Below are 18,613 nucleotides of genomic sequence, written 5' to 3'. Positions count from 1 at the left end.
AACTCTTATTTAATTAATTTATCAAATAGAATTAGGAATTTAATCATTAAACGAATTCTGCACGTTTTAGGTTTCGTATGCGAACACAAACACTTACGCGTGCATGACCCGCAAGCGTTCAGGCCATGCCCGCGCACAGCCCACACGGCCGCACGGCCCACGCGAGCTACAAGCCCACGCGAGCTGCAGCAATGCTCGCAGCCCACTGCTCGCAGCTGCGCGCGCTGCGCGCGCTGCCACGGCCTGCTGGGCCTGGCGTGGCCTTGGCTGTTCGTGTGGCGCGCTTGGCTTGCTGGGCGATGGCCTGGCTTCGTGCTGGGCCCTCGTCCGGTAGGCCTCGTCCGATGCTTATTCGTACGATACGCTTCCGATTAAATTCCCGATTCCGGAATATATTTCCGATACGAACAATATTTAATATTTTGGATTCCGGAATTAATTTCCGTTTCGAACAAATATTTAATATTTCCGTTTCCGGAATTATTTTCCGATTCCGATAATATTTCCGATTCTGACAATATTTCCGTTTCCGGCAATATTTCCGATTCCGGCAATATTTCCATTTCCGATAATATTTCCCGATACGTACCATGTTTCCGTTTCCGGAAATATCATCGTTTCCGGAGTATTCATTTCTTGCCTGTGACGATCTCAGCTCCCACTGAAACCAAGATCCGTTGATTCCGAATATCCATAGATGGAGTATTTAATGCCATTAAATACTTGATCCGTTTACGTACTATTTGTGTGACCCTACGGGTTCAGTCAAGAGTAAGCTGTGGATTAATATCATTAATTCCACTTGAACTGAAGCGGCCTCTAGCTAGGCATTCAGTTCATTTGACCTCACTGAATTATTAACTTGTTAATTAATACTGAACCGCATTTATTAGATTTAACATTGAATGCATACTTGGACCAAGGGGATTATTTCCTTCATTCTATGCGTCCAATTTTATAGAAAACTCCGACCAGGGACCATTTTCAGCCTTTGACATTCAAGTTCACTTGATAGACATTTCTTAGTCACAGGACTGGTCCTGACAGTCTATCTTGAATATATCGTCAAATTGAAGGGACTCATCATTTAATAAACCACAAATTAAATGGAAAAAATGAATTCTATTCATTTATTGTGAATGATTAACCAATAATGTTTTACAAAGAATTAAACTCTAAAACTTTAAAACATTAAATAAGGACATCAAAGCCATTCTCCAATATGCTTGATTCCCATAGCTGCAGTGTGCGAGTTGTGCTTCGCCTGCGGCAGAGGTTTAGTCAATGGATCTGATATGTGGTCATCAGTTCCAATCTTTCTTATCTCGACTTCTTTTCTTTCAACGAACTCTCGTAGAAGATGAAATCTACGAAGTACATGCTTGACTAGGCTCCTTTGCCTGTGCAATAGCTCCGTTATTATCACAATACAAGGCTATTGGTCCTTTAATGGAGGGGACTACACCAAGTTCACCTATGAACTTCCTTAGCCATATAGCTTCCTTTGCTGCTTCATGTGCAGCAATGTACTCCGCTTCAGTTGTAGAATCCGCAATGGTGCTTTGCTTAGCACTTTTCCAGCTTACTACACCTCCGTTGAGGCAGAAGACAAACCCAGACTGTGATCTGAAATCATCTTTGTCGGTTTGGAAACTTGCGTCCGTATAGCCTTTAACAATTAATTCATCATCTCCACCATAGACCAGGAAGTCATCTTTGTGCCTTTTCAGGTACTTCAGAATATTCTTGGCAGCAGTCCAATGTGCCTCTCCTGGGTCTGACTGGTATCTGCTCGTAGCACTGAGTGCGTACGCAATATCCGGGCGTGTACATATCATAGCATACATTATTGAACCAATCAATGATGCATATGGAATCCCATTCATTCGTCTACGCTCATCAAGTGTTTTTGGGCACTGAGTCTTGCTTAGAGTTATTCCATGAGATATGGGTAGGTAGCCTCGCTTGGAGTCTGCCATCTTGAACCTATCAAGCACCTTATTGATATAAGTGCTTTGACTAAGTCCAATCATCTTTTTAGATCTATCTCTGTAAATCTTGATGCCCAATATGTACTGTGCTTCTCCTAGATCCTTCATCGAAAAACATTTCCCAAGCCAAATCTTGACAGAGTTCAACATAGGAATGTCATTTCCGATAAGTAATATGTCATCGACATATAATACTAGGAAAGCAATTTTTCTCCCACTGACCTTCTTGTATACACAAGATTCGTCTGCGTTCTTGATAAAACCAAAGTCACTGACTGCTTCATCAAAACGTATATTCCAGCTCCTGGATGCCTGCTTCAATCCGTAGATTGATTTCTTTAGCTTGCATACCTTTTTAGCCATATTTCGTAATCGTAATAAGCAGCGATTGCTATCATTATCCGAATAGACTTTAGCATTGCAACTGGTGAAAAGGTTTCATCGTAATCCACACCGTGGACTTGCCTGTAACCTTTTGCAACCAATCTAGCTTTGAAAACTTCAAGTTTCCCATCCTTGTCCTTTTTCAGTTTGAAAACCCATTTGCTTCCAATGGCTTGGTAGCCATCTGGCAAATCGACCAAATTCCATACTTGGTTTTCAGACATGGAGTCTAATTCAGATTGCATGGATTCTTGCCATTGCTTGGAGCTAGGGCTCGTCATAGCTTGTTTGTAAGTCGCAGGTTCATCACTTTCAAGTAATAGAACATCATAGCTCACGTTCGTCAAAATACCTAAGTACCTTTCCGGTTGAGATCTATATCTCTGCGATCTACGCGGGGTTACATCTCTAGATTGACCATGATTCTCACCAGATACTTCTAAAGATCTCTGAGTTTTATCTTGAATGTCATCTTGAGCATTCTCTAGAGTTTGTTGTTCGACTCGAATTTCTTCGAGGTCTACTTTTCTCCCACTTGTCATTTTGGAAATGTGATTCTTTTTCAAAAAGATACCATCTCGAGCAACAAACACCTTGTTCTCAGATGTATTGTAGAAGTAATACCCCTTTGTTTCCTTTGGATAGCCCACAAGGATACATTTGTCAGATTTTGGATGAAGTTTGTCTGAAATTAATCGCTGGACGTATACTTCACATCCCCAAATCTTAAGAAAAGACACATTTAGAGGCTTTCCAAACCATAACTCATATGGAGTCTTTTCAACAGCTTTAGACGCTCTATTTATAGTGAGTGCAGTTGTATTTAGTGCATGTCCCCAAAATTCTATTGGAAGTTCAGCCTGACCCATCATTGACCTAACCATGTCTAGCAAGGTTCTGTTCCTCCGTTCCGACACACCGTTCCATTGTGGTGTTCCAGGAGGATTCAATTCTGATAGAATTCCACATTCTTTCAGATGGTCATCAAATTCATAGCTCATATATTCACCGCCTCTATCAGACCGTAGTGCTTTAATCTTCTTGCCTAATTGATTCTCTACTTCACTCTGAAATTCCTTGAATTTGTCAAAGGATTCAGACTTATGCTTCATTAGGTAGACATAACCATATCTACTGAAGTCATCAGTGAAAGTGATAAAGTAGCTGAAACCACCTCTAGCATTTGTACTCATTGGTCCACATACATCTGTATGGATTAAACCCAATAGTTCATTTGCTCTTTCTCCAACTTTAGAGAAAGGTTGCTTTGTCATTTTTCCAAGTAAACATGATTCGCACTTACCATAATCCTCTAAGTCAAATGGTTCTAGAATTCCTTTTTTTTTTTTGAAGTATTTCCATGCGTTTCAAGTTAATATGGCCTAATCGACAATGCCACAGATAGGTGAGATCTGAATCATCCTTTTTGGCCTTTTTGGTATTTATGTTATAAACTTGTTTGTCGTGATCTAATAAATAAAGTCCACTGACTAATCTAGCAGATCCATAAAACATCTCTTTAAAATAAAACGAATAACTATTGTCTTTTATTAAAGAGGAAAATCCCTTAGCATCTAAGCAAGAAACAGAAATGATGTTTTTAGTAAGACTTGGAACATGGAAACATTCTTCCAGTTCCAAGACTAGCCCAGAGGGCAACGACAAATAATAAGTTCCTACAGCTAATGCAGCAATCCTTGCTCCATTTCCCACTCGTAGGTCGACTTCACCCTTGCTTAACCTTCTACTTCTTCTTAGTCCCTGTGAATTGGAACATAAGTGCGAGCCACAACCTGTATCTAATACCCAATAAGTTTAATTAGCAAGTATACAGTCTATAACGAAAATACCTGAAGATGGAACGACTGTTCCGTTCTTCTGATCTTCCTTAAGCTTCAAGCAATCTCTCTTCCAATGCCCCTTCTTCTTGCAATAGAAGCATTCAGATTCAGAAGTGGGTTGGCTCACCTTCTTCTTTTCATATTTGGTGCCGCCTGGTTGCTTAGTCTGGCTGGCCTTGTTGCCACCTTTCTTAGCATTCCTCTTCTTTCCAGATTTCTTGAACTTGCCCCCACGCACCATAAGCATATCTTGCTTATCACTTTTGAGCGTCTTTTCAGCGGTCTTCGGCATACCATGAAGCTCAGTGAGTGTTTTGTCCAGACTTTTCATATTGTAGTTCAGTTTGAACTGATCATACCCGTTATGAAGAGAATGGAGGATGGTGTCTACAGCCATTTCCTGAGAGAATTGCTGATCCAGCCGACTCATATTCTCAATGAGTCCAATCATTTTTAGAACATGTGGACTTACGGGCTCGCCTTTCTTAAGCTTGGTCTCAAGAATTTGCCTATGAGTCTCGAATCTTTCGACTCGAGCCAGATCTTGGAACATGTTCTTTAACTCACTGATGATCGTGAAAGCATCTGAGTTGATGAACGTTTTCTGTAGATCTGCACTCATGGTTGCAAGCATTAGACATTTTACATCCTTGTTGGCATCAATCCAACGATTGAGGGCTGCCCGAGTGACCCCTTCGCCTGCGGCTTCGGGCATCGCCTGCGGCTTCGGGCATCGCCTCTTCCAGGACATACTCCTTTTCTTCCTGCATAAGAACTATTTGCAAGTTCCTTTGCCAGTCAAGGAAGTTTTTCCCGCTCAACTTCTCCTTGTCGAGAATTGATCGAATGTTGAATGAATTGTTGTTTGCCATAATTAAAACTACAATTGAAAAGAATAAACAAATAAATAACCATTCAAAGTTTCTCTTAATAAACTTAAATTCTAGCATACATGCATAATTCAATGTTCATTAAGCATTTTATTCAAGTTATGTGTTCCGGCAGGTGTGAATAAAATGATTCCAAGACCCTAAAACCCATTGAAGAATTAAGCACATTATGTATTTAGACTCAATTCTAAAATCTTTTAGGTAAGCAAAAGCCTTTTGCTAATAGTCTAGAAACTACTCTTGGTTGATAGGTACGTCTAAGAACTTATTAGGTAAACCTATCGATTTTTCCACGACATAAAAGGACTCCTTACTTATATCGTTGAGTTTCACCAAAACTAACATGTACTCACAATTATTTGTGTACCTTGCCCCTTTAGGACCAATAAGTAACACCTCGCTGAGCGAAAACTATTACCAGATTGATGTAAAGGATATCCAAGCAAGTGTATATTTTGGCATGGCACCTTTTAACTCAATTTTTAAGTTTGGAACTTAAGGCTCTTACTATGTTGGTTAGATTTTAAGTTAACTAAAATCCTTAATCATGCAACCTAATCAAGCCACAATCTCATGCATAATTAAGACATATTTAAAGCAATAAATAACTTAGACTTACTCATATGGGTTGAGAGTCTCTTTTGAGTCTCTCCATTGTGTTTGATTTAGTAATTACTTTTACAGAATCCAAACAACGCTTTAGATCCTATCCAATAGATCTTTAGCCCAATATGTTCTAAGTTTCTCCATGGTTCTAATATTGACAAATACTTTCAAATCTAACCATTTGAATGTCATTTTCAATAGAGAGATATGTATCTCATATATAGAACCAATAAACATGACTTAGGTCCCACTAAACACCTCATCTATAAGATGATCCATATTTTCATAAAGCTATGATTGCTCAATAGCCTTTCAGACAAATATGGTCCAATTCCCACTTGCATGCTTTATTCTACGAGTAGATTTCTTAAGATTGCTCTTTTATCTAGCATTCAAAACTTTTACATTGTGTGATGTACACAATTCCTTTCTACAAGTCCAATTGAGTAAGGTATTTCGTTTTCCAATTGCCATATTGCCATATGCAATGATTGCTAGATTTATCCAAAATAGTTCAAGCATTCCGACTTGGTGAAAAAGATTTCAACATTATCAACGCCGTGAAGTTGTTTACAATCTTTTAACCACCAATCTAGCTTCTCTTTTGTATGTGAATACAATATCATCTTTGTATGTTTTGAAAACATGTTTGCAACCAATGGGAGTAAACCCTTTATGCAAATCCACGTTGTATGTTTAGAAAACATGTTTGCAACCAATGGGAGTGAACCCTTTATGCAAATCAACGTTCTATGTTTAGAAAACATGTTTGCAACTAATGGGAGTGAACCCTTTATGCAAATCAACGTTCTATGTTTAGAAAACATGTTTGCAACTAATGGGAGTGAACCCTTTATGCAAATCAACCAAATCATAGATTTGATTCTTCAAGATGAAGGTACTTTGGATGAAATGGCCTCAAACCATTTTGTATGGCCTCGAACCATACTTGGGAATTTTAATTCGTCCTAGCTAACCTGTAAGTCGTATGTTTTTGAAGCACTTTCCAAAGTCTTCGTAGTTTTCATTCCTCAAGATATCTATGTATCTATCTTGGTTGAATTCTATTCCTTATATGATTTACCTAGGTATTGAACATCAAACGTTAGTGTCTATGCAGACATTACTCAAGTCCTTTGAGTATTAGGATTCTCTTGAAGCACTTCTAAAGTCTTCATGAAGCTCTTCCAAAGGCTTCTAAGTATGGAGCTTTTCCAAAGACTCCTATGTATCCTGCATTTGTTTGTTGCTTGACTCGAAGTCCATTCGAGGTCTTTTTTTTCCCACTTGCCTTTTTGGAAATATGATGGTTTCCTAAAAGATATTATCTTAAGCAACAACCATATGTTCTCAGATTTGTGGTAGAATCAATACCTTTTGTTTCTATGAGTCGCTCATAAAGAAACATATATCTATCCTTGAGTTTGTTTGATGTAAACACTAACTCTCACTGGGTTCGACAACACTAGATATATATGTACTGAAAAGATGTACTGAACCGAAGTTCAATCCTTATGACATCTTATTCTTAGCTTTGACAACCTTGTTTAGTGTGATAGTCACTTGAGAGTGTAATTAGAAACTATATAGGAAAATAGTCGTGATTATAGTTAATCGAAATAGATTCCGATTTCTCCATTTGGACATACCATATTCTTATGGAGCTTCGATTGTTATAATGCCATATAGACAATCTAGATAATTTTTCTTGGCTCATGCACCCTTGACCCAGCCTAGATGTTCCAAAATTCTTGCCAAGTTGATTTTATACTCTTTTGTGAATCGCATTGAAGCATTTCACATATTTCACGTTGAGTAAATATAGCCATATTTTCTCAAATTCTTGTGAAATAGTTAATTCATAAAATCCATCTTTGGCCCATGAACTTCATTGTCTAGAAACCTCTAACAATAGTCCATTTCTATGTCATGTTCAACAAGCAAGACCCACGTGTCTTAAATTAACCAACTTTCAGAAATCCATGCCACGGAATCTTAGAATGTTGACTTGTTGATATGGTCGTATGACATGGCCAAAGATATGTGGAACACAAATCAAAATGTTTTATTTGAACCTTCTGAAGTTTGAGTGTGAAGAGATTCGTTTGTTTATTAACCAATCATATGACTCAACCCTTAAATGACCATTTCATTCAAATAAACACTCAACGAATGTTTTTGTTTACTTTGAATGTGAGTCTTTCCGTTGTCCTAACAGAAATTGATAATGATGATTAATGGAACATAATACCATTAAGTTCCAGCCTTTAGAAGGACTTTAAAACAAACACGATGACCCTTCAATTAATGTAGCACAACTTCGCTTCATTTCCTACTTGTAGGTCAATAACCAGACTTAGCTCCCGAAATTTGAGTTCTTAACAAGAGTTTAGAACCTCAAGCGGTAATCTAATACCATAGGAGTTTATTTGCTAAGTCGTTTCTCTTTAACATAAACTTCAAGGTAGAAATTTAATATTGAATTCACTTCTTTTGTTCCCCTTTCCTATCCTTTCTAGCACGTTTTCTTATAGTCCTAAAGATTTTACTCTTTGCTTGATCTTCTTACTTTGTTATGCGTACAAAGTCCCTTTCTTTTGTTCACTTTGAATGACAACATCCAATGAGTCTAATTCATTATCGAATCAAAAGAAAATTGGTTGTTAACCATTGGTTATACATGAGTCTTTAACTCAATACTTCATTATTCCAAAACTACCCAGTATTCTGAATATATGAGGTCCAATTGGTCTACCATTCAAATTCTAGTTTGAAAACAACCATGAAGATCACTATAAGAAAACAGCATTCAAGATACGCTATCACTCTCCTTTTCTTTGAGAATCGGTCTCAAAAATAGTTACCAATCGATCGAGGAAATATCGCAGTTCTATTGTCCGAACGCAATAAGGTTGAAGATTTACTATTCTACAAAATGAACTAGCAAAGAAAAACATTTATCATACTTTAATAACTTGAAATAAAAGCATTCACGCAATCATCAAAGCTATTAAAACATTTCATTCATGCAAAAAAGCAAAAACATGGTCCAAAATGAATGAAACGATTCCAAGACCCCAAAAGTCCTAAATCCTTAAGCAGCTTTAGCATGTCTTAAGTAGTTTAAGATTTTAGGTAAGAAAAACCTATTGCTAGTAATCTCCAAATTACTCTTGGTTAATAAATTAATGCCATAATTTATCCCATTGCCACAACATAATGCCATTGTTGTTTGAGTTGAAATCACAATCAACGTGCTCCTTTAGGACGCCTTACCACCTATGTCAACTAAAATAGCACCTCGCTTTAGCGTAAACCTACTATCTTAGATCCCTAGATTTTTGTAAGTGCTTGATTTGGAAGGAAATTTTTAAACTCAATATTACTTTGGACCTAGTTGTTTCTATGTTGGTTCGATTATTTAGTGAACTTAATCTAATCTATTCATATGAAACAACCTGTTCATGCAAAGCATACATACATTCATACATTCACGCATAATATATATATATATAGAAGTGCATAAATAAATGGTGATCTAGTATGGCCCAAAACTTCTTGTCTTGAAGCATCCAATCTTCATCACCTCCTTGTTAGCTTGGCATCGTCTTGAATCTTCGTTCAAATGCTAACTTAAAGTTCTAAACTTAGAAATACTTGAAAATAATAAAATTACATCAAACTTTCCATGGTACGCAGACCATATTTAAAACTTTACATTCAAAGATAGCACGGTACGCAGGCCGTATTTAACTATCCTAAATTGGCCATACTAGTCACTTGGAGTACCTACATTACATAAAATATACATTCTATGCATTCACCCGTTCGTATGCTAAAACGAATGGTCCGTATTAATATGCAAGTATTTACGTGAATTAATTAAAATTCACGTTCACATAAACGCGTCCTAAAAGATTAATCAATTTCTAAATTATTAATCCTTAGACTTTATTCTAATTAAAATTGAATTTAATTAAAATAATGCGACCTACGAAAATAATTAAAATAATTATTTCATTTTAATTTCATGTTAGTGGCTCCCACTCAAACCAATAATTATTCCGGATAATTAATAATGAAATATTAAATTAAAACTCGCGGCCCGGCCCAAGCAAATAAAATATTAAATTAAATATCCCGTTAACCCAAATTAATGCAAATATACGAAGCCCAACGAAATAAACAATTTTCAATGAAAAAAGTCCGATTAAGTAGTCGGGCTAGGCTTGCGCCCAGCCCCATGCCTTGCGTGAGGCCCAAGAGCGCACGAGCAAGGCTCGCACACCCACAACCCCTCGCGCGCGCATCGCGTCCCCGCAGCCATGCTGCCCCTGCGTGCGTGTTGTGCGTCGTGTGTGTGCTGGACGTCGCATGGCTCGCGCCTTGCTTCGTCGCAGCCCCGCAAGCAATGCCGCCTGCCCCTTCCTCGCCCAGCGCGCACGAGGCACGCAGCGTACTTGCTGCTGCCCGTGTCGCATGCGGCTCGGCCTAAGCATAGCAGCCCGTATGGCTCGACCAGTCATACGTCCACCATACTTGTGTTCGTGCTTGGTTCGTGATACGGACCAACTTAATTAAAATTAAATTTAATTTCACGAACTTGCATTGATTTTTATTTTTCAAAAAGTTACGATATTTATTTTCGAAAAACAACGATTTTTAACGATTTAATAAATTCCAACGACAATCCAATTTCGTAAAATTATCAAATCAAGGGCTAACAATATTCAAACTTTTAAGAACGAACGAATCAACATTTAAAGTTTGAACTTTTAATTAATAAAATCCGATGCTTTAAATCGTTCATAAACAATTAAATTTCAGATTTTTAATAATTTGGTTTAAGTGCGATTAAAATTAACGAAACCATTTAAAATTTTAATCCAATAATTTTTTAAATTAGCCACTGACCCATGAAATTATATCCCCTTTCCCAATTAACCGAATTATTAAACCAAAATTAATTAAAATTAAATTAGGGTTTCAAATTTTACGAATTGGGGAAAGGCAAAATTAGGGTTTATACTTATCGGAAAAATCTGAAATTTTTACCATAGATCAAGAATATAGGCCAGCAAGATTGTGTCAAAATTTCAAGCAATTCCGACCTTTTAATTGAATTACTGTTCGACACTTTTAATTTTTAATAAAAAATTAACAAAAACGCCCAAAAAAACAACACTTCGAGGCCTGTTTTTGCAATTCCGTTCTCATGCGTTGATCTTAGAAAATCGTTGTCAATCAAACTAGGGTTTTAAAACTCGAAAAAACGAACATTTTTGATTTCGGGCCTGATTAATACGCAATTATCCAATAATTCGTAAAAATTCCCAAAAATAAAAAAAAATTCCAAATTTTTCGACAGATGCAAAAACAATAATAATCATGCTAATTCATGCTTTGAATACATAAGGCTCTGATACCACTGTAGGGGAATACAGTTAAACATAATAACATGTGCGAAACAATCCCCAAAGCCAGGAAACATGTATAAAGCAAAGATTAAGCAAACTTACATTCGAAGCGTGTTTTCCACAATAATATGTCAACGAACACGAACAAATAACTCCACTTGTCGTTCCTCTACTTGGTTCACCGACATGTTCAGATCCGTCTTGATAATCGTAGCTTAGACAATCATTCAAGAGTTTGTGCTTTTGGGAAGAACACATCCATGGAGGCTGAGAGAGAATTAGGGTTTCTCTCTCCTCCTTAGGGTTTGATGTGTGTGGCTGAATTGTGTATTAGGTTAGGAAAACTTGTGTAGAATAATATTATGACCCCTTAGGTTATAATACTATCCGGCCAAGCCACAAGGGCAAGAACCGGACAACAAGCCCATACGCGCGCACCACACAGGCGCTGTGCCTTGGGCCGTGCTGTGTGCTGCTGCTGCTACTCCTCACATGCGCGCGCGCCCAGCCAAGGCATGGGCCTTGGCGCGCTAGCTCGCTGCTACGCCCAGTGGGCCTTGCGCGCTTGCGCGCCTTGGCTCGTTGGGCTGGCAGCGTTGCCTCCTCGTATCCGCGATTAATATATTTCCGATATATTATTTATCGTTTCGTATACGACGAATCACCGTCGTACGATACGATTTATTCGTTTCGCCTAGCTTAAGAATATTCGCGATACGATATACGATTCCGATACAAGGCCGTATCGTATAATACGTTTTCCAACTAATTCCCGAAAAGTTATTAAATGAATTTCCGATTCATTTAATCCGGTGATCTATTACATGCCATTGGTGTGACCTTGTAGGTTCAGTCAAGAGTAAGTTGTGAGCTTAATATTCATTAGAACTCACTGATCGGAAGCATTGCTCCAGCTAGCTGTTCCGATCACTTGATCTCACTGAATTAATTGTTCGCAATTAATCTGAACCTTGGTATTAGACTTAATGCACCTTGGGTGAAGGACATATTTCTTTCAAAAAGCTATAAAAACAATGAAAAAGCATAATAAACTTACATGAAATCCTAAGCTAAGAGCGACATAAATGTCGCTCATCAAACTCCCCCAAGCTAGGCGTTTGCTAGTCTCTAGCAAACTAAGCACGAAATAGGGAAGAATGAGCAATTATCCGAATTCAAAAAACTACAAAAACAAGAACTACAAGAATATACAACCTAACTCACTTTCGAAGGAATCACGGTTGCATTTAAGCGCATGCAACAAGCTCTTTAAACCCCACAATCGCTCATGAGGGCGAGTGGGACCTCGCAAGGGTTTCCAAAGAGAATCACCCATAACTCTTCCAAAAATTTGAATCAAGGCAAGACCTATAATGAAAAACAAACAAAGAAAAGGAAAGAAAAGAAAGAAGAAAGAAAAGAAAAAGAAAGAAAAAGAAAATAGAAAAGAAAGAAAAAATGATAAAATGATAAATGAAACTACAAAATTCAAGAAAAGGGCCTTTATTATGGAACGAGCACTAAAGAATGCTAATATTACTAAGTAAATAAACGAATGCACGCCAACCAATGTCCTAAGTCGAGTGAAAGATTGAAATGCCAAGCAAAGAGAACTAAGGGCAAGCACTTATCAATTCCCCTTCAACCGAGCATACCACGTCAAATCTCTAGATCCCATCCACCCTTAAGAATAGTTTCTCAAGACGCCGCGAAGGCGCCGGGAAACAAGAATTGCAAGGGAGAAGAGAAGGTTACCCGACATCATAGCACGACAATCCCATTCCATAACCTTGACCAAATCCTCCCTCCACCGACAAAGACTCAACTCAAAAGGGTCAAGAGGACTTTTTAGGGTGTAACGTAGGCTAGGGGTAAGGTGTGGAACAAATTTGGTAATTGGTGCTCATACCTAAAGTGAAGCGCAATGAATGAACTAAACTCAAGCAAATCGAACCAAAACAAACTCATACCACTTATTTGGGGTACCCCCAAGCTTATTCAACAACAAAACTAAACTAAAACTCTTTTGAACTTTGCTTGATTTGATTTTCTCTTTTTTTTGTGTTTCAATTGAAACTTTCCTTATTGCCTTGTTTTTCTCTATTTTTGGCTTTTTCACAACTTTCCTTTCTCTTTTTGCATATGCATCATTTATTCACTATATACAATATAATTCCCAAACTTTGCTATTCAATCCAACAACAATCATTCCTCAACTTTGCATAATCATTCAAAACCATCAAGCATCATAACACAAGGCTTCACTATCACTTCTAAGGGTGAAAATAAAACAAAGGCTATTAGGCTTGTAATGTGCTTATAAGAAATGAAGGGGAAAGGCTCAAATGGCTAGCAAGGGGGCAAATGCAAACAAAACATATGAGAAAAAATAGAAAATAAAGTCCTAAACTAAAAAGGAAAATAGTCACCGAAAGAAATGCCTCTATCGTCCCCTAAAGTAGTTCGGTCGCCGGTCTCGGGAAGGAAATTGTCAAATTCGGGAGATAAGAAAGCCAATGCCAAGGATCCATGCCACTCAATATGTTTATATGTGTTTGGGCTAATATGAACATGATCCTCACCAATGGGAGCAAATACTACTCTCTCCGATTTCAAGTCACTAGAGAGATCGACACCGTCTTACCACAAACCAAGGGTTGAAGACTTATGCTACCCAAAGTTCTAACCAACTTTCTTGACACCTAAATCCTAGATTCGACCCACGACATTGAAAACCGTGCAAACATCTACCAATTAGGCATAAAAGCATTCTAGCCTACAAGTTCCAATTTTATTTGCCCAAATCAAGAATATTGCCTAAAAAGCTAGAAAAGCTTACCTTGACAAAAGGAAAGGAAAACAAAGAAAAAGGAAAGAAAAGGGAAGAAAAGAAGAAATCACACAAAAGGAAAACAAAAAGAAAATAAACGAAACTAAAAGAAACTAAAATCAAACTAAAATCAAACTAAAAACAAAGAAACTAATATATACAAGTGCACACAAGGTATGATTTCAAAGACATGAGCATCACAAATAGGCAACTACACAACAAAACTCCCCCCAAGCTTGAATTAGGCCATGTCCTCAAGGCCTAAAACAAAACTAGGAGGGGCACAACTACCCATCCAACCAAATGCCCCATATGAAATATGCCCGTCCCAAATAATGCATGTGAGCTAGAAGGATATTACCGGATATGCCGTGGGAGCAAGTCCCGCAAAGAACCGGTAATAACCGAACAAAACTCACCGAAAAATCGACGAACAAGGCAATGGTGGAAAGTGTGAACCCACCTCAAAGAAACTATACCAAAAGTAACACTCAAAAACAACCAAGAAAAGATGTTAGTAGACAAGGCCAAATGGCCAAAACAAACTCAAAACCATCATAAACTCATCATATATATACAACCACACGAAGTGGCAAGAAGATCAACAACACCAACAATCATCAAAAACTCCTCATAGCAAACCCCCACGTCACACTTCTCCCCCCAAGCTAAATACAAGCATACCATCACAATATAAGATGGGGGAGAAGTGGAGGGAAACCTAAGAGGTGCTTGGGCCCTTCCCTGTACGCTCTAGATCATAAACCCTCCAATATTCATCCATTTTAAGACGATGAGCATGAGCCTCTTCATCCGTAAAAGGGGTGAAATTGAAGGTGGCGTCCACATCGGGACCCGAAGCATCGGTATAGGGAGGCTAAACATACTCGGGGTTAAGGGGATAGTTTCCATGGGGAGGCTCTCCTCGGGGCCCATCCCAACCTCCAACATAATCCTTGGGCCACCTGGTGAAATCCTCGGGCCAACCATCAGGCCGATCAACCGGTGGGGGTGTGGGATACATCGGATCACCATGGTAGTCACTCCCTCCGATCATAGTATAATCATAGGGAGGGAAAGAGGGGGGAGTGACACCGGGTTGGGAGGGGCCCGTCCAATATGGGTAAGTGGGTGTACGCTCCTCATTCCAACTAGGGACGGGCCCTTGTTGGGGAGGGTGATAAGGATATTTCACATAGGGGGCAAAGTCCCCTTTGTCAACGTGGTAGTCGTACACCCACCTACCGTAGCAGGACGAGTCAAAATCGGGATAAGAATCCACCGCGCGGCTCCCTTGAGGAGCAAGAGAAGCCAAGGTATGAGCTTGGTCCTCTTGCCCTTGCAAGATAGCCGCAAGGGTGGATTGCGAGCCGGTTAAATCAAAAGGAGAGGAAGAAGGCATACCACCCGCATTCGGGGAAGGATCGGGAGGTGGACTAGGAGACCGAGGAGGAGCTTGAGTGGAAGGCCCGGCGGTGGCGGTGGTGGTGGTGGTGGTGGCGGTGGTGGTGGAATTGCGATGCCGAGGAAGCAAGTAACAGACACCAGAGGACCATGAAGTAATGGACGGGTGTGGAAGATAGCACCAATCGGCTTTCTTCACAAGCCAAATATATTGCTTCTCGTTGACCGTGTAATGGAGCCACGTGGCATTATACATCGCCCGGACGGTAAAGAACTCCCCACCGGGAACGGGCGTCAAAGCATCAAGCTCCTTGGCATGAGGGTTATTCGGTAGAGCCCGAACAAGAAGAGTAAGCATGCCACCAAGGAGGATGTCGGCCTTGTTCAAGTGGTAATTCCGAACCTCAATGATCCGGGAGATGAGCAATTGGCCAAAATCAAGGACCCCTTGCTCCTCTTGTGTCGCCAACCACAAACCACCAAGCTCCGTGCCCGACAAGGCACCATTAGCACCCTTAGAGCAAAGGGCATAGATGAGGAGGCGGCTCATGTAGCGAATGACCGGATGATGAAATGAAGAAGACTTAGCCGATGCGGAGTAGAAGTTCCCGCTCTCTCCGGTGAGAGATTGCCACCAACGATGCTCATCATAGTCATTCACACATTCGGTCCTTGGGTTCGTGATGAGCCCGTACTCCGAATGAATGGAGAAGATGGCATTGATTTCATTGTTGGTCAATTTGTGTTGGCGGCCGAAGACTTGAAAGCTCAATTCTATCACACTATCCCCGTCCTCATCTTGCACAATATTCTTTTGGGCCGAGGAGAGGAACTCCAAGGTCAACCTTGTGTAAGTCGGGGCACTGAATTTCACGAACTCTTCCCACCCTAGCCCCTTGATCAACTTATCAACTTCCGCTTCGACCCCCAAGGCACGAACACCTTCCCTACGGAAGAACTTGGTGGGATTTATGGCCCTCTTAGATAGCGGCTCAAAGAATTCCCAAGATCTTTGTTCAAGGAACTCTATGCCATAGGTCTCGATTCCCGGTGGAGCCGATACCTTTCTCTTTGATGTAGAGGCGGTAGGGTTTGATGTAGAGGCGGTAGGGTTCTTCTTGGAGCGCTTGGGTGCCATTGAATGACGAGTTTAAGCAATGCAAAATCTACAAAAGCAAACGAAAAACAAACCAACCCACACAAAGAAGGAGAAACTAAGTTAGTTCACAAACTATAACAAGCAAACAACTACAATAACAAAAGTTAAACTATCTTTATCAAACTAGCTAGAATTATCACAATCAAGCTCCAAACACTACACTAACTCCTCAACAAGTTTAAACCAACAACATTACTCCACACAATTATCCACAATCAAACAACCATCACTTCCACAAACATGCATAATCTAATTAGCCAAAACTTCACTTAATCATCTCAAAAATTCTAGATGTGAGGGGGTCGAAAAAGCACGAGGCTAATGCGTAACCTCGTCCCTCGTGGGCGTGACGTTTCTTTTTGTCAGATCAAGTGTAATTGGATTTCCTGTGAGTTTACACCCAATTGACTAGTAATATAGGAGTCGCCATTCAGTTTTTAACGACAATGAGAAAAACTGACAAAACCCGGTTATCGTGACATACAGGGAGTGCAATTATGTTTGACCACGACGGCCATAGGTTCCCTTGTGATCCCTGGTGTGGGGATCTCTCAACGTACACCCGCAAGGTAGAGATTGAGGGTTCGGGGGACTATAACTACCGAGAGGAGTACTCGCTCTTCGATAACTCCAGAGGCAGGATATCCTTACTAGCTCAGCATAAATAATTGAAGGGACATGCGTTAACTATTTGAAGGAAATAATGCCCTAGATCCAAGTATGCATTCAATGTTAAGTCTAATAAATGCGGTTCATTATTAATTAACAAGTTAATAATTCAGTGAGATCAAGTGAGCTGAATGCCTAGCTAGAGGCCGCTTCAGTTCAAGTGGAATTAATGATATTAATCCACATCTTACTCTTGACTGAACCCGTAGGGTCACACAAATAGTACGTAAATGGATCAAGTATTTAATGGCATTAAATACTCTATCTATGGATATTCGGAATCGACTGATCTTGGTTTCAGTGGGAGTTGAGATCGTCACAAGCAAGAAATGAATACTCCGAAAAGGATTATATTGCCGGAAACGGAAATATGGATCGTATCGGAAATATAAATATTATCCAAGTAGTAGATGTTGCCGGAAACGGAAACATGGTACGTATCGGAAAGTATTATCGGAAATGGAAAAATTACCGGAATCGGAAATATTGCCGGAAACGGAAATATTGTCAGAATCGGAAATATTATCGGAATCGGAAAATAATTCCGGAAACGGAAATATTAAATATTTGTTCGAAACGGAAATTAATTTCGGAATCGGAAATATTAAATATTGTTCGTATCGTAAATGAATTCCGAAATCGGGAATTTAATCGGAAGCGTATCGTATGAATTAGCATCGGACGAGGCTCGCTAGACGAAGGCCCAGCACGAAGCCAGGCCATCGCCCAGCAAGCCACACGCATCACCAACACACGCCAAAGCCTCGACCAGGCCCAGCGCAAGCCAGGACCAGCCGAAGCATGGGCGCGCGCGACCAGCAGCTTGGGTCGAGCGCTGTGCGCTCAGCGTGGGCCGCAAGGCCTGCGCGGGTGTACGGTGCTCGTGCGATGCTCGTGTGCGAATCCTAAAGCTATCGGGATTCGATAAAAGATTAAATCCTAAACCTATTAGATAAAGTTTATTTAACTAGAGTCCTAGCAGGATTCTAATTAAATTAATTAGTATCCTAAAGGATTCCAGTTCCTTTTCCATGCCTCTATAAATAACTGCCTAGGGTCATTATTTACAGACACGATTGAAGTATTCAAAGGGTAAGTTTTTGAAAGAAAATTCAGCCATACCCTTGCACAATAATAGCCGAAAATTCCTAGCACCTTAAGTGCGATTCTAGTTGGTCAATCTTGAGGCGGATCCGGACGCATTGTGGACTATCTACGGAGGGACGACATTTGGAGTCCTAAAGGCTTGTTCTTGTTCGGTTCGGGCGCAGCTAGGGAGGGCACGCTACAAAGTGTATGCTCCTAAATTATGCTAAATGATTATGTGTAAATAATATGTTTCCTGGAAAAACTCGCTGAGAGACTTTCTCCCCAAGTTTTCTCTCGGTGCATGTTAGCTTAACGTGCACCGTAGCCATGGCA

Source organism: Spinacia oleracea, chromosome 3 (genome assembly GCF_020520425.1).
Source record: "Spinacia oleracea cultivar Varoflay chromosome 3, BTI_SOV_V1, whole genome shotgun sequence".
Lineage (NCBI taxonomy): Eukaryota > Viridiplantae > Streptophyta > Magnoliopsida > Caryophyllales > Amaranthaceae > Spinacia > Spinacia oleracea.
The sequence above is the reverse complement of the archived record's forward strand: the minus strand, read 5'-3'. Positions refer to the sequence as shown.